The sequence below is a fragment of the Pholcus phalangioides genome, unplaced genomic scaffold, assembly GCF_987345545.1.
Source record: "Pholcus phalangioides strain wild (caught in Gottingen) unplaced genomic scaffold, Ppha-v1.0 ptg000016l_1, whole genome shotgun sequence".
Taxonomy (NCBI): domain Eukaryota; kingdom Metazoa; phylum Arthropoda; class Arachnida; order Araneae; family Pholcidae; genus Pholcus; species Pholcus phalangioides.
Window position 1 is genome coordinate 7,738,529 of NW_028301609.1, and position 13,211 is coordinate 7,751,739.

General features: G+C 39.6%; 1 protein-coding gene across 1 annotated transcript in view; it reads right to left on the reverse strand.

Moving 5' to 3' along the window:
• Window positions 1-5,657: 5,657 nt before the first annotated feature.
• LOC149074979 (uncharacterized) overlaps window positions 5,658-13,211 on the reverse strand; it is a 37,401-nt gene continuing 29,847 nt past the window's right edge. Inside the window, exon 3 of the transcript XR_016194317.1 lies at window positions 5,658-6,976. The gene's annotated coding sequence lies outside the window, so the exon portion shown is untranslated. The remainder of the gene's footprint in view (window positions 6,977-13,211) is intronic.

A 13,211-nucleotide genomic window follows, 5' to 3' on the forward strand; every position in this document is an offset into this window, starting at 1 on the left:
GGCAGTGCCGTCTTAACATGGGCCCACCTGGGCACGGCCTAAGGGCCTCAGAGAAATTAGAACCGGTTGAAATTTTTGAAAATTTGTCGGGTCTGGCCTCAGGAAAATCACTTGGCCCACAGGTCCATGTTGTTCTTAAGACTGCCCTGGCAGGAGGCTGGCAGGGCTTCAGTGAAAGGAACCTCGAGATAAACCTGATTTTTTTTTTAAGAAGAAAGCCGCACATCGTTGTTTATCGTGCAAAATGTGCGTGACCATACGTCCCTCTTTTGAAATAGAATTTTTCAGTTTTTTTTGTGTTCCAGAATTATTTTACCATTCTTAATAATGCCAGTAAGCTTAATCCTTGAAACAGCACTTATTTTTGTGAGCCATCATCACTTATCCTGTGAAGATAATTTATAACCAGCTTATTTTTATTAAGAAATTTTTTCAAAGGTGTTTCTGGTACTCCAGGGACCGGATAAATGAGAAGCCGAATTCTTCCTTTGCTTCCATTTGACTATTGTGGAATAAATTCTGGGTGAGAGCGTGCCCCCATTCTAGACCCAGGGCCCCTAGACTGGTATCTTTTGCGGGTCCGTCTATAATTAATATTTAAAGCGTGAAAATGCCAAAAAAAATCATGAGAATTGTCCCGGGGCCATGAATGAGAGAACAAAAATGCACGCTTGCCCCTTGTAATAGATCACAGGGGTGGCGTTTGGCCATGCGAACCTCTGCGGCCGCATGGGGTGCCGCTCAAGAGGGGTACTAAATCCGAGGTGAATTGGTAAGAGAAGTTCCATTGGCCGAAAAAAATCAAAGAAAATATTTTCTGTCGGCTCTGGAGTGGCGCAAAATCCGAAATGAAAGGGCGAAATTTTTTTTTTTTGTTCGGAATTGTTTGGATAAATTGTGAGGGAGGGGTATGGCCTCCAAGGATAGGGCTGACAGGGCTCCAGCTCTGGGCCCGAGACTAAATGCTTATAATTTTTCTTTTTTCACTCTATAAATGTAGAAGGGGCCTCATGGAAAATCTGGCTTGGGTCCCGTGAAAGATTCCAGCCTAGGGCCTTGAAGCAGGATGTAGGGGCTAAGGGAAAGGACAATGAGGAGGAGGCGCAAAAAATAAGTCCCACACATGTACAGATTTTGTCTCGAGCCGCCCCGATAGCTTACATTCTTGTTTCTGTTACTACGGTCGGAGGCCCGTTTATTTTCTCAACGTTTCCGTTGTGGAGGTATGACTCAAAAGCGTGATGTCATCTGAATTTTTATTGTGTTCAATTTTGGGGTCTTAACTAAAGTCTACGCTGCTGTCGCCCGGTTGCGCTGCACCCGTTGCACCCTCGCTTAAGCCGCCCCTGCTGGTATCTATCATCACTCTGACCAGTGAAACTTATCAGTATCGATAAAACATACTGTTCCACGGGTGGTAGGAATTTAAACTGAAAGGGTTAATTGAATTGCTGTGATGAGCAATTGTTGCGAGTTATTTAGAAAGGTGGCACATTCCCGTTTTCACTAGAGACCACATTTTGAGTGTGCCTAGTCATTCTATAGAGAGAAACGAAGAAAAGAAAATATTCTAGAATTAATGAAAGAAAATATTCTAGAATTAATGAAAGAAAATATTCTAGAATTAATGAAAGAAAATATTCTAGAATTAATGAAAGAAAATATTCTAGAATTAATGAAAGAAAATATTCTAGAATTAATGAAAGAAAATATTCTAGAATTAATGAAAGAAAATATTCTAGAATTAATGAAAGAAAATATTCTAGAATTAATGAAAGAAAATACAGTCGAATCCCGTAATAACGAACTCCAAGAGACCGACGAAATCACTTCGTTATAAAGGAATTGCAGGTTATTTAAAAATGTCCCTATGTAAACTTAGCAGGGGGATTAGAAAAGGGTTCGTTAAAATGAGAATTTCCCTATAACGGTATTCGTTAAAACGGGATTCGACTGTATTCTAGAATTAATGTAAGAGATAAAATTGATTTGTGCATTGTTTTGTGATAAAGGTGCATTGATAAAAGTGATAATTCCAAAATTGATGAAAAAGATCATTTTAGCATTAATGAAAGATAATTTCAGAATGATGAAAAAAGTGATAATTCCAAAATTAATGAAAGCAGAATTCTAGAATTAAGGAAAGCGATAATTCCAAATTAATGAAAGAAAAAATTATAGGATTAATGGAAGAGATAATTATAGGATTAATGGAAGAGATAATTATAGGATTAATGGAAGAGATAATTCCAAATTCAATGAAAAAGGTAATTTCAGAATTAATGAGGTGATAATTCCAAAATAATTGAAAGCGATAATTGAGCATTAATGAAAGATAATTTCAGCTTGATGAAAAAGTGATATATCCAAAGTAAATGAAAGAAATAATTCTAGAATTAAATGAAAGAAATAATTCTAGAATTAAATGAAAGAAATAATTTCAGCATTAATGAAAGTGATAATTTCAGCATTAATGAAAGTGATAATTTCAGCATTAATGAAAGTGATAATTTCAAAAATAATGTAAGAGATAATTCCAGAATTAATGAGATATAATTTCAGAATCAATGAAAGAAATAATTCCAGCATTAATAAAAGAAATAATTCCAGCATTAATAAAAGAAATAATTTTACGCATTAATGAAAGAAATAATTTTCACGCATTAATGAAAGAAATATTTTCAGCATTAATGAAAGAAATAATTTCAGCATTAACGAAAGAAACAAATCTAGAATTGATGAAAGCAATTATTCCAGAAGTAATGAAAGAAATAATAATTAATAAAGGAAATAATAATTAATAAAGGAAATATTCCAGAATTAATGAAAGAAAATTCCAGAATTAATGAAAGAAAATTCCAGAATTAATGAAGGAAAATTCAAGAATTGATGAAATTTTTCAGCATTAATGAAAGAAATGATTCCAGTTTTAATGAAATAAATAATTTAATCTTTTTTTCACCTTTATACGAGTTCTCCATCCTTTTTTTTAATCTTTAAAACCCAATATTTAGAGACCGAACTATGGGCAAATTGCCAGGCACGAACTGTGTTTTCACCGAGTCACGTGATTTCCTTGCATTTGATGTTGCTACCGTCGCGGCGGCTGGATGCTCCCTCCAGTAATATAAAGTCGATGGCGCGCGCGCACCATCGACCTCACCATCTAGCTGACGAACACCTCGGCTTACGAATTTTTCTGCTAACGAAGATTTTGTTTCTAATTTTTGTTGCCTTGGCTAACAAAGATTTTTATCACAAATTTTTCAGATTCGTTTAAGTAAAGGAGCACGAACCATAGGCGACGGAACCTAGGAACTTGGGCTATTTGAGGCCCCTCCTCCCCCAATAGATTTTGTAAGGGAGGCTGAGCCACCCTCCCAATAATTTCTGAAAAAACAGTACAATGCACATTCCCCCTCCTGTGTACGCGCTTGAGTCCCGTATATACGGGAAGACAGCAACTCTTTCAGCCTCTCCAATGTTTTCTTCATGTCAGCGCCTCTAGCGTGAACAGAAATTTTCGGTCGAGTTCTTTGATATTAATGTCACTCACGTCTCATTAATTTATGTTCAACTGAAAATAACTTTAAAAAGTACCTATATTTTGGCGTTCAATCATCTGATGACACTGGATGCATCCTCAAAAAATTGTTTGCTTTGAACGCTCATGTCTGAAGGACAATTCAGAATATATCCATGTTTTTTTATGTCTGCGCATAGATCTCGTTAAGACAAATGCAATGATGTCACTCTGGTTTTAATATCTTTCCCGGAACTTGTTGCTAAAAATGTTGACATTGCACATAAGATAGTTCCCTAGGACAAAGCTTTACATTTGGAAGTGAATGAAGAGGATGTAGAATTATTTAAAGAACACTCAAAAGACTTAACGACAGAAGATCAGGAAGAGTTAAAAAAAAAAGAAAGAACTGGATCACAAGAAAGGAATATCGAAGATGAAGTGTGTTCAAAGGAAGAAAGCAGCAAAAAAAGAAAAATACCAACGTGAGATATAACAAAATTGTTACGCTCTGGGAAAAGTTTGTCTTTCGCCAAAAGATTGCCCATGCCGATAGATCGGAGTTGGGCTCGATTTGAAAGAAAGAAAGCCTTTGGCAAAAAAGTGGCATCGAGACAGAGCTGAAATAAACAGACCGTGTGCTTTGATTGGAGACAAATGCATCGCTCCCTTCCGAGACATTTTAAAAGATAAAGAGGTTTAATTGACTTTGTCTCTTTGCTGAAGGAGAAGTTAAAAATCTGTCCAGAGGCCATATGCTCTGAAGAATCAGCTTCTGACAAGCTCACCCCTGAATAGATTTTGAAGTTCTGGAAGAATGTAAATAGTTGGATAATAGAAGTTTTGTAAATCGTGTAAAAAAGATCTTTTAAATCTTTTATTCAGTTGTGAAGCACCTCAACCTTTACTGTTTTTATAACAGTTATCAAATATGGGGCCGAACATGGAAATAATCAAACGCTTTTACATAGAAACCTATGGGAAATCGCGTTTCGGCCAACGATCATAATTTTAGAACGAATCATCTTCGTCGGCCGAGATACCACTGTATATGTATTTTTTGCCCCCCCCGACAACTCGTGATCGGTCTGTGAAAAATGTAGATGACATCAAACGCCTAACAGAAAGAAGATTAAAAACATGTAAAGGCCCCCCCCCCCACTGACTGGCATATGAATTAACATCATACTGCCCTCCCCCAGCCTTTAAAGTCTATCACCGGCTATGTTCGTTAGGCGAAATAAAATTGTTTTCAGTAGTGAATTTATGTTCCAGGAAAATGTAAAAATATACAGGGTGATTACTTAATTCCACTTGCCGCATTTTTTTGGTGAACCTAGAGCATGGCCCTCAAGCCAGACAATTCACGGGCCCTATCTATAGTGAATTGATAGCGTGCAAAAAAACAACAAAAAATGATGGTAATTGTCCCGGGCCTCAGGGCTCGAGCCGTGTCAGCTTGCCAGAACTGCTCTGACACCTGTAGGCTGTACTTCGTATGGCCCACGAAAAGGGTCGCACCGATCCGTAAAGAATTTTTAAAGATTATTTTCTCCTTTCGTCGGGTTTTATCCTTATTGAATTACAGATCTCTTGGTGCTGTTGGAACAAAGTCAATATTTACCCAGGGTGACCGAGCGTAGCGAGCGGATATATCCGTTAGCAAGCGAAGCGCGCCGCGTTACTTGTTGGTCGATTTTCTTGCTTGATTGGTTCAAGCAAGATGGTCATTCATGATCATTCTTGATAAAATGACCATGATACCTGTAGAAAACCCCTGTAGCAAGAAAATCGACCAACAAGTAACGCGGCGCGCTTCGCTTGCGCCACGGATATATCCGCTTCCCGCTCGCTACGCCCTGGGTAAATATTGACTTTGTTCCAACAGCACCAAGAGATCTGTAATTCAGTAAGGATAAAACCCGACGAAAAGAAAGTACCGACAGTCCAATGAACCGGCTGCGGGTAATACTATACTGTGGCGGGATATGCTCCAAAAAAGTTCCAGTTTTATATAGAAAGATACGGGGCAGGCACGCGCCGTATGAAGTGCCGGCTACAGGTCACGCTAAAAGTAATACACGTGTTTACACCTTTCTTGGTCATTGGTTCATAGTGATAATACATACTATTACTTAATTCCATTGCGGTAAGCCGCTGCATTTATTACATTGTATTATCGTTATTGACAATATTTACAGGAAGGGGTATAATTTTTTTTATGATGTTACAAATAAATATATATAAATACCATAACCATATAATAAATGCGGATAAATAAATATACATGAACAATACGTTCATAATGTAAGTACATATAAATAAGAGGTCAGTATAAGAAATACATTCATAAAATAACAACTCACAAATAATAATATACAAAGTGTCAAAAAGAACACCAATAGCAGTCCTTCCCATTGTCAGTTAGCATGTTGTCTTCATCATCTGAAAGACAATCCGATATTCCACGTTTTGCGACTGGCTTGAACTTTTCAATGTATTCGCTTTCAGCGGTAGGGGTGTCAATATACCGCAAACTCAAAGGAACTGCTCCAAAACTTTTACGACGTCTTCAAGGAATATTTGAATCCTCTCACCCACGAGTTCGTCTGTAGTAAAAGACCGCCATCAACCTGGGTAAATCAGTGCGTGAATGCTTCAGACTCTTCTTCAGGAGTTTGTTTTGGTTCTCCAAATCATTTATAGTGTTCGTCTTATCGTCTTTCGAAACGAATTCGCCTTTTCGGTGATTCGTCCGTTTGTGCTGTGCATTTACGAAAAGGTTCTCTACTCCCATATATTGTCGTCGGAGCAAATAATGCTGGTTGACTCGTGACAATATTTTTTGATGTACGGCCACAGATTTCTTTTGCTCTTCCCATTTACACGGAAGAAGAGACCTTCCTTATCTTCTCTGCAATACATTCCAAACACAGTTACTGTCATTGCCTCGCTTATCCGTCCTTTCCGATATTTTCTTTTCACCACGAACGTTTCATCGACTGATATTGTTTTCCCAGGTCCTCCGAGTTGACGGGTATTGTTAGATGCTATGACTTCGCATACTTCCCGACAATAGTTGTAATAACCAGTAATAGTTTCACTTGAAAGGGTACTCTCTTTCCTGTCCCGACGCCAACAGTCTATGTGATCGTGAAGAAATGTCACTGGCCATTGCATGACGAAACCGAACATTATAGCTAGGATGTCACGAAACGGTATCTTCGTACCATGGGAAAACGTGTTTTTCAAAGGGCTAACTGTACCACAGCATTGCTGCTCGAGTATATACATCTCCAACCAGCTTTTTCAGTACCATCCGAACGACTTCTCATATTGTGACCACATTCCGGACAGTTCATCGGTTTCGATCGTGGAGGTAGCAAGCCAACGTCGGTCAAGAATTTCATGGCGTCTTCTTCCGATGAAAGCATCTTCATCATGGTGAAGATGCTGAAATTGATAAGGAAGGGATGCATGATTATCAACGTTAAACAGCTCCGAACATGAAACACGAATGCAAATAACGAGCAACACACGAAACCAAAAGCATAAGTATATGGCTTTGTAAAAACCTCCATGAAGGCTTCAATATCGTCTGCCGTGAAATTCGAACACCTTGAATAATACAATTTTATAATTATTATAATAATTAATAAAATATTAATTATAATAAACCATTTCCATTTATGTAATAAATAAGCTAATTAATAAATGAATTATTTAATAATTACTATTTTTTACTATAACAATTATAATTAATAACTATAAATATAACATAGGTTATATATATACATCAAAATAATAATTATTATAATATTACTTAGTATTATTATATTAATTTGTATTTCTTATTATTAGTATAAATTATTAATTACAATTGTTAATAATAACATTTGTTAATAAATATAAATTATTATTATTAATCTGACACTTATAATAAATCAATTTCAATTCATTAGTTCTCATTTAATTGTAAAATCGACGACTTTTGCTGCATTTTCGTGACGTCACATGGAGCTATTCTGGAACTATTCTAACACAGCTACCACATATAAACAAGTATCACACATTGGCGAGAAAAAAATTTCGCCAAGTTGGCAGGAAACCCGATTACGGAAATACAGCCAAAATACTCGAATATGTTTTAAAATGCGGAACATGATGTCACCGTAGTAAGGCCTTTCAACTCGTGTACTTTACATTGTATGGTGCAACAATATAGAAAATATAATTTATGAAAAATGAAACGGTGTCGGAAAAAGTACGCAACGTCAAAAAACGAGGACTACGGCAGTGCCGTCTTAACGCATGGGCTCATCCGGGCATGGCCCGGGGGCCTCACAAAAATGAGATCCTGTTGAAATTTTCTAGGGTTTACCAGGTAGGGCCTCCGAAAAACCACTTGGCCCGGGGGCCTATGATACTCTTAAGACGGCTATGGACTACGGTACTTACAAAAAGAAGTGAAATCCCATCAAAAACATTTTATGTAAAAAATGAAGCCAAGTCTCGAGATTCTTTAGAAATAAAAAATTGTGATATCTGATGTAAAGCCAAGTCAAATGCTGTAGCTAACTGTTGCATCCACAAACCACTCCAAGGTTCTACACCTTTAATTGAAGAACATTTTGGGACTCGGCAATTACGCAGCACGAGAATGTGTCGACCGTGGTCAAGTTTTATTATTCACGCCATTAATCGAATTCCATCAAATACTGTCAGGGCCGGATTAACTATTAAGCAGAATAAGCACATGCTTAGGGCATCAGTACAAAAGCGGCACCGCAAAAAGGTATTGAATGGTATTTTTTTTAATGTACATTTTTTTTTCAACATCGATCATCCGATAGAAGATTCTAAAATTTTACGAACACTGGATTGTATAGTCGAAGATTATTATCACAAGGATGGCACAAAAGATGAGGAACTAATAATATTGCAAACTAGACACATTATTTCTGAGTTTTTCGATTAGCTTTTCACAATTTTCATAAAGTACGCCCAGGGCTGTCTTAACGTCATCATACGCCCACATACAAAGTGATTTTGATTTTTCTGAGACAGGCACTACTACCTAGCTAAAGATTCCTACCTACCTATTTGCATATTTACTCTTGAAAATCGGAACCATATCTAATTGTCACTTGACACCCCGGTGCCAGAAGTGCCCATGCAGTAAACCAAGTTCTACAGAATAAGGACATGATTTTTGTGTTTCATTAGTGGATCAACTGAGTAGTTTGATCTATAGAAGTAAAAGAAATGCTACCTAGTGTAAATTACAAACTTGAGAATGTATCTAAAAGAAAAAATACCCAATATAACGGTGATTCGTCAGAAATAAGATACCTACTGGCAGGGCCGCAACTGGATACTTGGTTAACCGGGGCAACCACTCGTTTAGACACCCCCCGTAATGCTGAAGGATAGGCTAAATGGTTAAATTTGCGCACCCTTTTGTGATGCACCCGGGGCACCAGACCCGCCTGCTCCCCCTCAACTACTTGCGGCCCTGCCTATTGGTAATATATTATGGTCATTCTAAGATTCAATGGTTTCTCCTTGGAGTGTTGTTACAGCCTTTATCTCATCAACCGTTCTTCGTAGTGGTTCTAATTTCAAAAATTCTCAAAATGGGACCAGAAATCATCCTGTACGAGTTTTGAGGATGAAAATACAGTGCACACAAAATTAAAAATGTAAATTTTTATACGATCCCCCTCCTCTAACTTCCAATTAGACAGTTGCGCTCTTTCTCTTCTGAGCCCAACAAAAAAATTACATGTTTTTAACTGCATTGTTCCCCGAGATATTTAAATTTAAAAATCGGAGACAGGTCCGGGCTTAGAATTTCGTGGCCCAATGCAAAAAAAAATTTTGCGGCCCCTCTAAAAAAAATCATGTAGTTGCTCCCCGACTTACAAACTTTTCGAGTTGCGGACATAAAATCTTGAAGGGGAAATTTTTTTTCAGAAAAAGAACGCATTTTATTACACTCCTTTTTTAAAGTGCTTCATCTCTTCATCAAAAATACGTTGCAATTCGTTAACATCATTTTTCGAATTTTTTGTTGCTGTTTTTGTTTAATTAATGTAAATTAATAGAAGTAAAGGAATCAAGCACTGGAATCCCATGATCCGCACAAGGGTGGGGCTGACAGGCAGGATCGTCTTAAGGGGCCCCCGAGCCAAGGGATATTTTGGAGGCCCTACCTGAAAAATTCACCTACGTCTAGTTTTTTTGAGGCACCTCTTCTCTTGAGGTCCTTCGGACACGGCCCGGGGGGGGGGGGGGCATGCGTTAAGACGGCACTGCCTAAGGTTCACACACAGCCATCCTCATTTTTCAGTTTTGAATCTGGTAACCCTATCTGAAGACCCAAGGGCGTAGCGAGGGGAGGGGACTTGGGGGTCTGGTGCCCCCCCCCGAAATGTGAGAAAATGACCGAAAAAAGGGAAAAAGATGGCCAAATCCATTGTTCTGTCACTTTGGTGTCCCCCCCGAACGAAATTTCTGGCTACGCCCCTGTGAAGACCACATAATCCGTATTTTCACTTATTGGTTCGATCATCCATACATTGTCCGACTTTTTTGTGTGTGGAAAGAACAAACTTTTTCTACAAAAAAAAAAATCGATTATTGCTAGGCTGACCATATTTCCTCGGAAGAAATACGGGGATTTAAATGAAAATTCCACGAAATAAAACGTTCACCAAGACAAATGTGAGAGATTAATATTCTTATTTATAATTGTAATTATCATAATATAATGTATGAGTGGGAAAATAATCTCATTCTTTGACTTCAATAAAGAATAAAAATTTAAGTAAGCTTCGTGTAAAAACGGGAGAAACCGGGACACTTTCGCTAAAAAGTCGGGACGACCAAAAAAAACCGGGACTGTCTCGGTAAATACGGGACGTATGGTCACTCTAATTATTGCAAATGTACGAATTTTGTTACTGAAATTTTCGTCTCATAAAACATTTTATAACAAACTCTTTATTTCATCATCGCATGAGTTGCCTGAAATTTCAAGATTAATTGGCAGAACCAACAGTATATGAATCAAGCCTCAGAATCTGTCGTCTGCTTCTCACCAGGTTCCTTGTTTTGGACGAGTCCTTGTATCCTGAAAAAATAACTGAACTGAAAGTTCGAACTGCCAGTTCTGTTTGTGAGCTTAGCTTGTAGGGAACCGAACAAACCGACTTCTTGTCTGTCGGTCCGGGGGCCTCAAGAGAAGAGGGGCCTCAGAAAAACGAAAAGTAGTTGAATTTTTCGAGAATTTTTCAGATAAGGCGTCAGAAAAATCCCTTGGCCCGGGGGCCCATGATATTCTTGACTTCCTTGGTGGGGGCACAGATTTTGCCACAGGACAAGTGCAATTTCGCGCGATTTCTCGGGATCTCATAATTTTTTCGGGCCTCTACATTAAAACCAAAAATATTTGACCTCAATGGAAGCCAGTAATTTATTTTGGAAGGGGCAGTGCTGTGTTAACGCATGGGCCCACCAGGGTACGGCCCGGAGGGCTCTCTCAAGTACAAAAAGACCCTCGTGATAATGAGATCTGGTTACAATTTTCAGTAGTTTGAAGGCGGGTATTTCTAGCTCGGCGAGAGAGGGCGGCAGAAAAATCACTTTGCCAGTGCGGGCCTGTGTGCACTTAAGGCGGCCCTGCGAGAGGAAGGTGGGGGGGGGGGGGTAACCAAAGGATAGAGCAACAAACTCTTGATCATGTCATCGCCATCTCCGTCGGCCATTTTCTCGCATTTTGGGTGGGAGAAATCCCCCTCTTTTCACTGTGGTCTTAGTAGTTGACTTTAATTCTTGCTTTGGATATCATTGGCTTGCTTATATCAAAGTGGGCTCTTAAAAACCACCACATACTTTTACAGAAAAACGTGTCAACTAATACTTTGTAAAAACAAGGGGTCATTCAAGTATTATAACAGCATCGAGGGGGGGGGGGTTTGAAGGTTGCTTACGTCATCACCCTTTTTGAATATATGAAATATCCTAAGCTGCTGACGAAATTTTGCTAACAAGGGGGGGGGGAGGAGTCAAAAATGGCTAAAAATATGCTTACGTAATACTTGAATGGTCCCCAACGTTATCATCTGGGTTATTTCTCGAAATATAAAGATTTTGACCAGGCATGTATTTTTTCCCCACAATCACATGACCTATTCTTGCACAAAAAGTATTTATTCGTGAATGTGAATTTTCGTGGATTTGTCCAGCCATTTTTTTATTTTCTACCCACATATTCAGAAGGGAAACTATAATCGTTGGTCTTAACCAGGGACTGTTCTTTGGCCGTGCGACCTGCGCGGTTGCATGGGGCACCGCCAGGTATGGATCTAAATCGATGTGTCGGGAGAAGCGACTTGTGTAAGTTCGATGGATCGTCCCGTATTTTACGGGACAGTAACATTTTCCAACATTATTCGGTTCTTCCCTATACCGCCCCACCCCTGGATCCATTCCTGAGCAAAAGGCAAACATCTTAAGCTGCTGCGAATGGAGCAGAGGCAGAAATATTCAGCTGGGAAAGAAGCTGAGACAGACATCTTAAACTGCGAAATGAGTGGAGGCAGAAATATTCAGCTCCGAATGGAGCGGAGGTAAAGGCATCTTCAGCTGCGAACAAAGCAGAGGCAGAGGTCTTCAGCTGCAAATAAAGCTGAGGTAGGTATCTTCAGCTGCTAATGAAACCGAGACAGATATCTTTAGTTTCGAATGAAGCCGTGGCAGACATTTTCAGCTTCGAATGGAATGAAGGCAGGCGGATCCAGGCCGATGTGTCGGAGAAGCGACTTCCTGGATCATCATCCGTATTTCAAGGGACAGACAAATTTCTCCCGTATTATTCGGCTCTTGGGAGGGGCGACCGCTCTCCGTCTGGATCTTGGGCACTGCTCTAAGAGGAGTGTGAAATTCGAGTTGAAAAAGTAAGAAGCTTTGTCAACGAAAAAAAAAAAAAAACGTGGGCAGGGGACACCAAAAATAGGTTCCGCACAAGGTACAGATTTCTTCTCGAGTCACCCCTGTTCTTAACGCATATTGGTGCATCAGGCCCCCCCTCCACCCTCCAGAAGCAGGGCCGCTGTGTCAGATTTTTTCACCGGATATTCATTACTCTGTAATGAATTTATAAAAAAAAACATGGATCCCATATCCTACGGCATGGTTCCTAGCCTGGGATCTCTGGTACAAAAAAGGACGCCAAAATGTGATCTTGCCCGGCTGACCAAGCATCGGCCGTGCTTGTGGGAAGGAGCCTTAACTACCAGGGACGTAGCGTGCCTTCTCGGGGGGGGGGGGGGACCCGGGGCAGACTTTCTTGAGGCTTCTTGTCACTTTGTAGCAATTCTGGACGTGTGGGGGTGTCGCATTGTCCAAGTCCGTCGGAATGCACAATGGACATGAATGGGTGCAGGTGATCAGACAGGATGCTTACGTACCTGTCACCTGTCAGAGTCGTATCTAGACGTATCAGGGGTCCCATATCACGCCAACTGCACACGCCCCATACCATCACAGAGCCTCCACTAGCTTGAACAGTCCCCTGTTGACATGTAGGGTCCATGGATTCATGAGGTTGTCTCCATACCCTTACACGTCCATCAGCTCGAAGCAATTGGAACGGAGACTCGTCAGACCAGGCAACGTGTTTCCA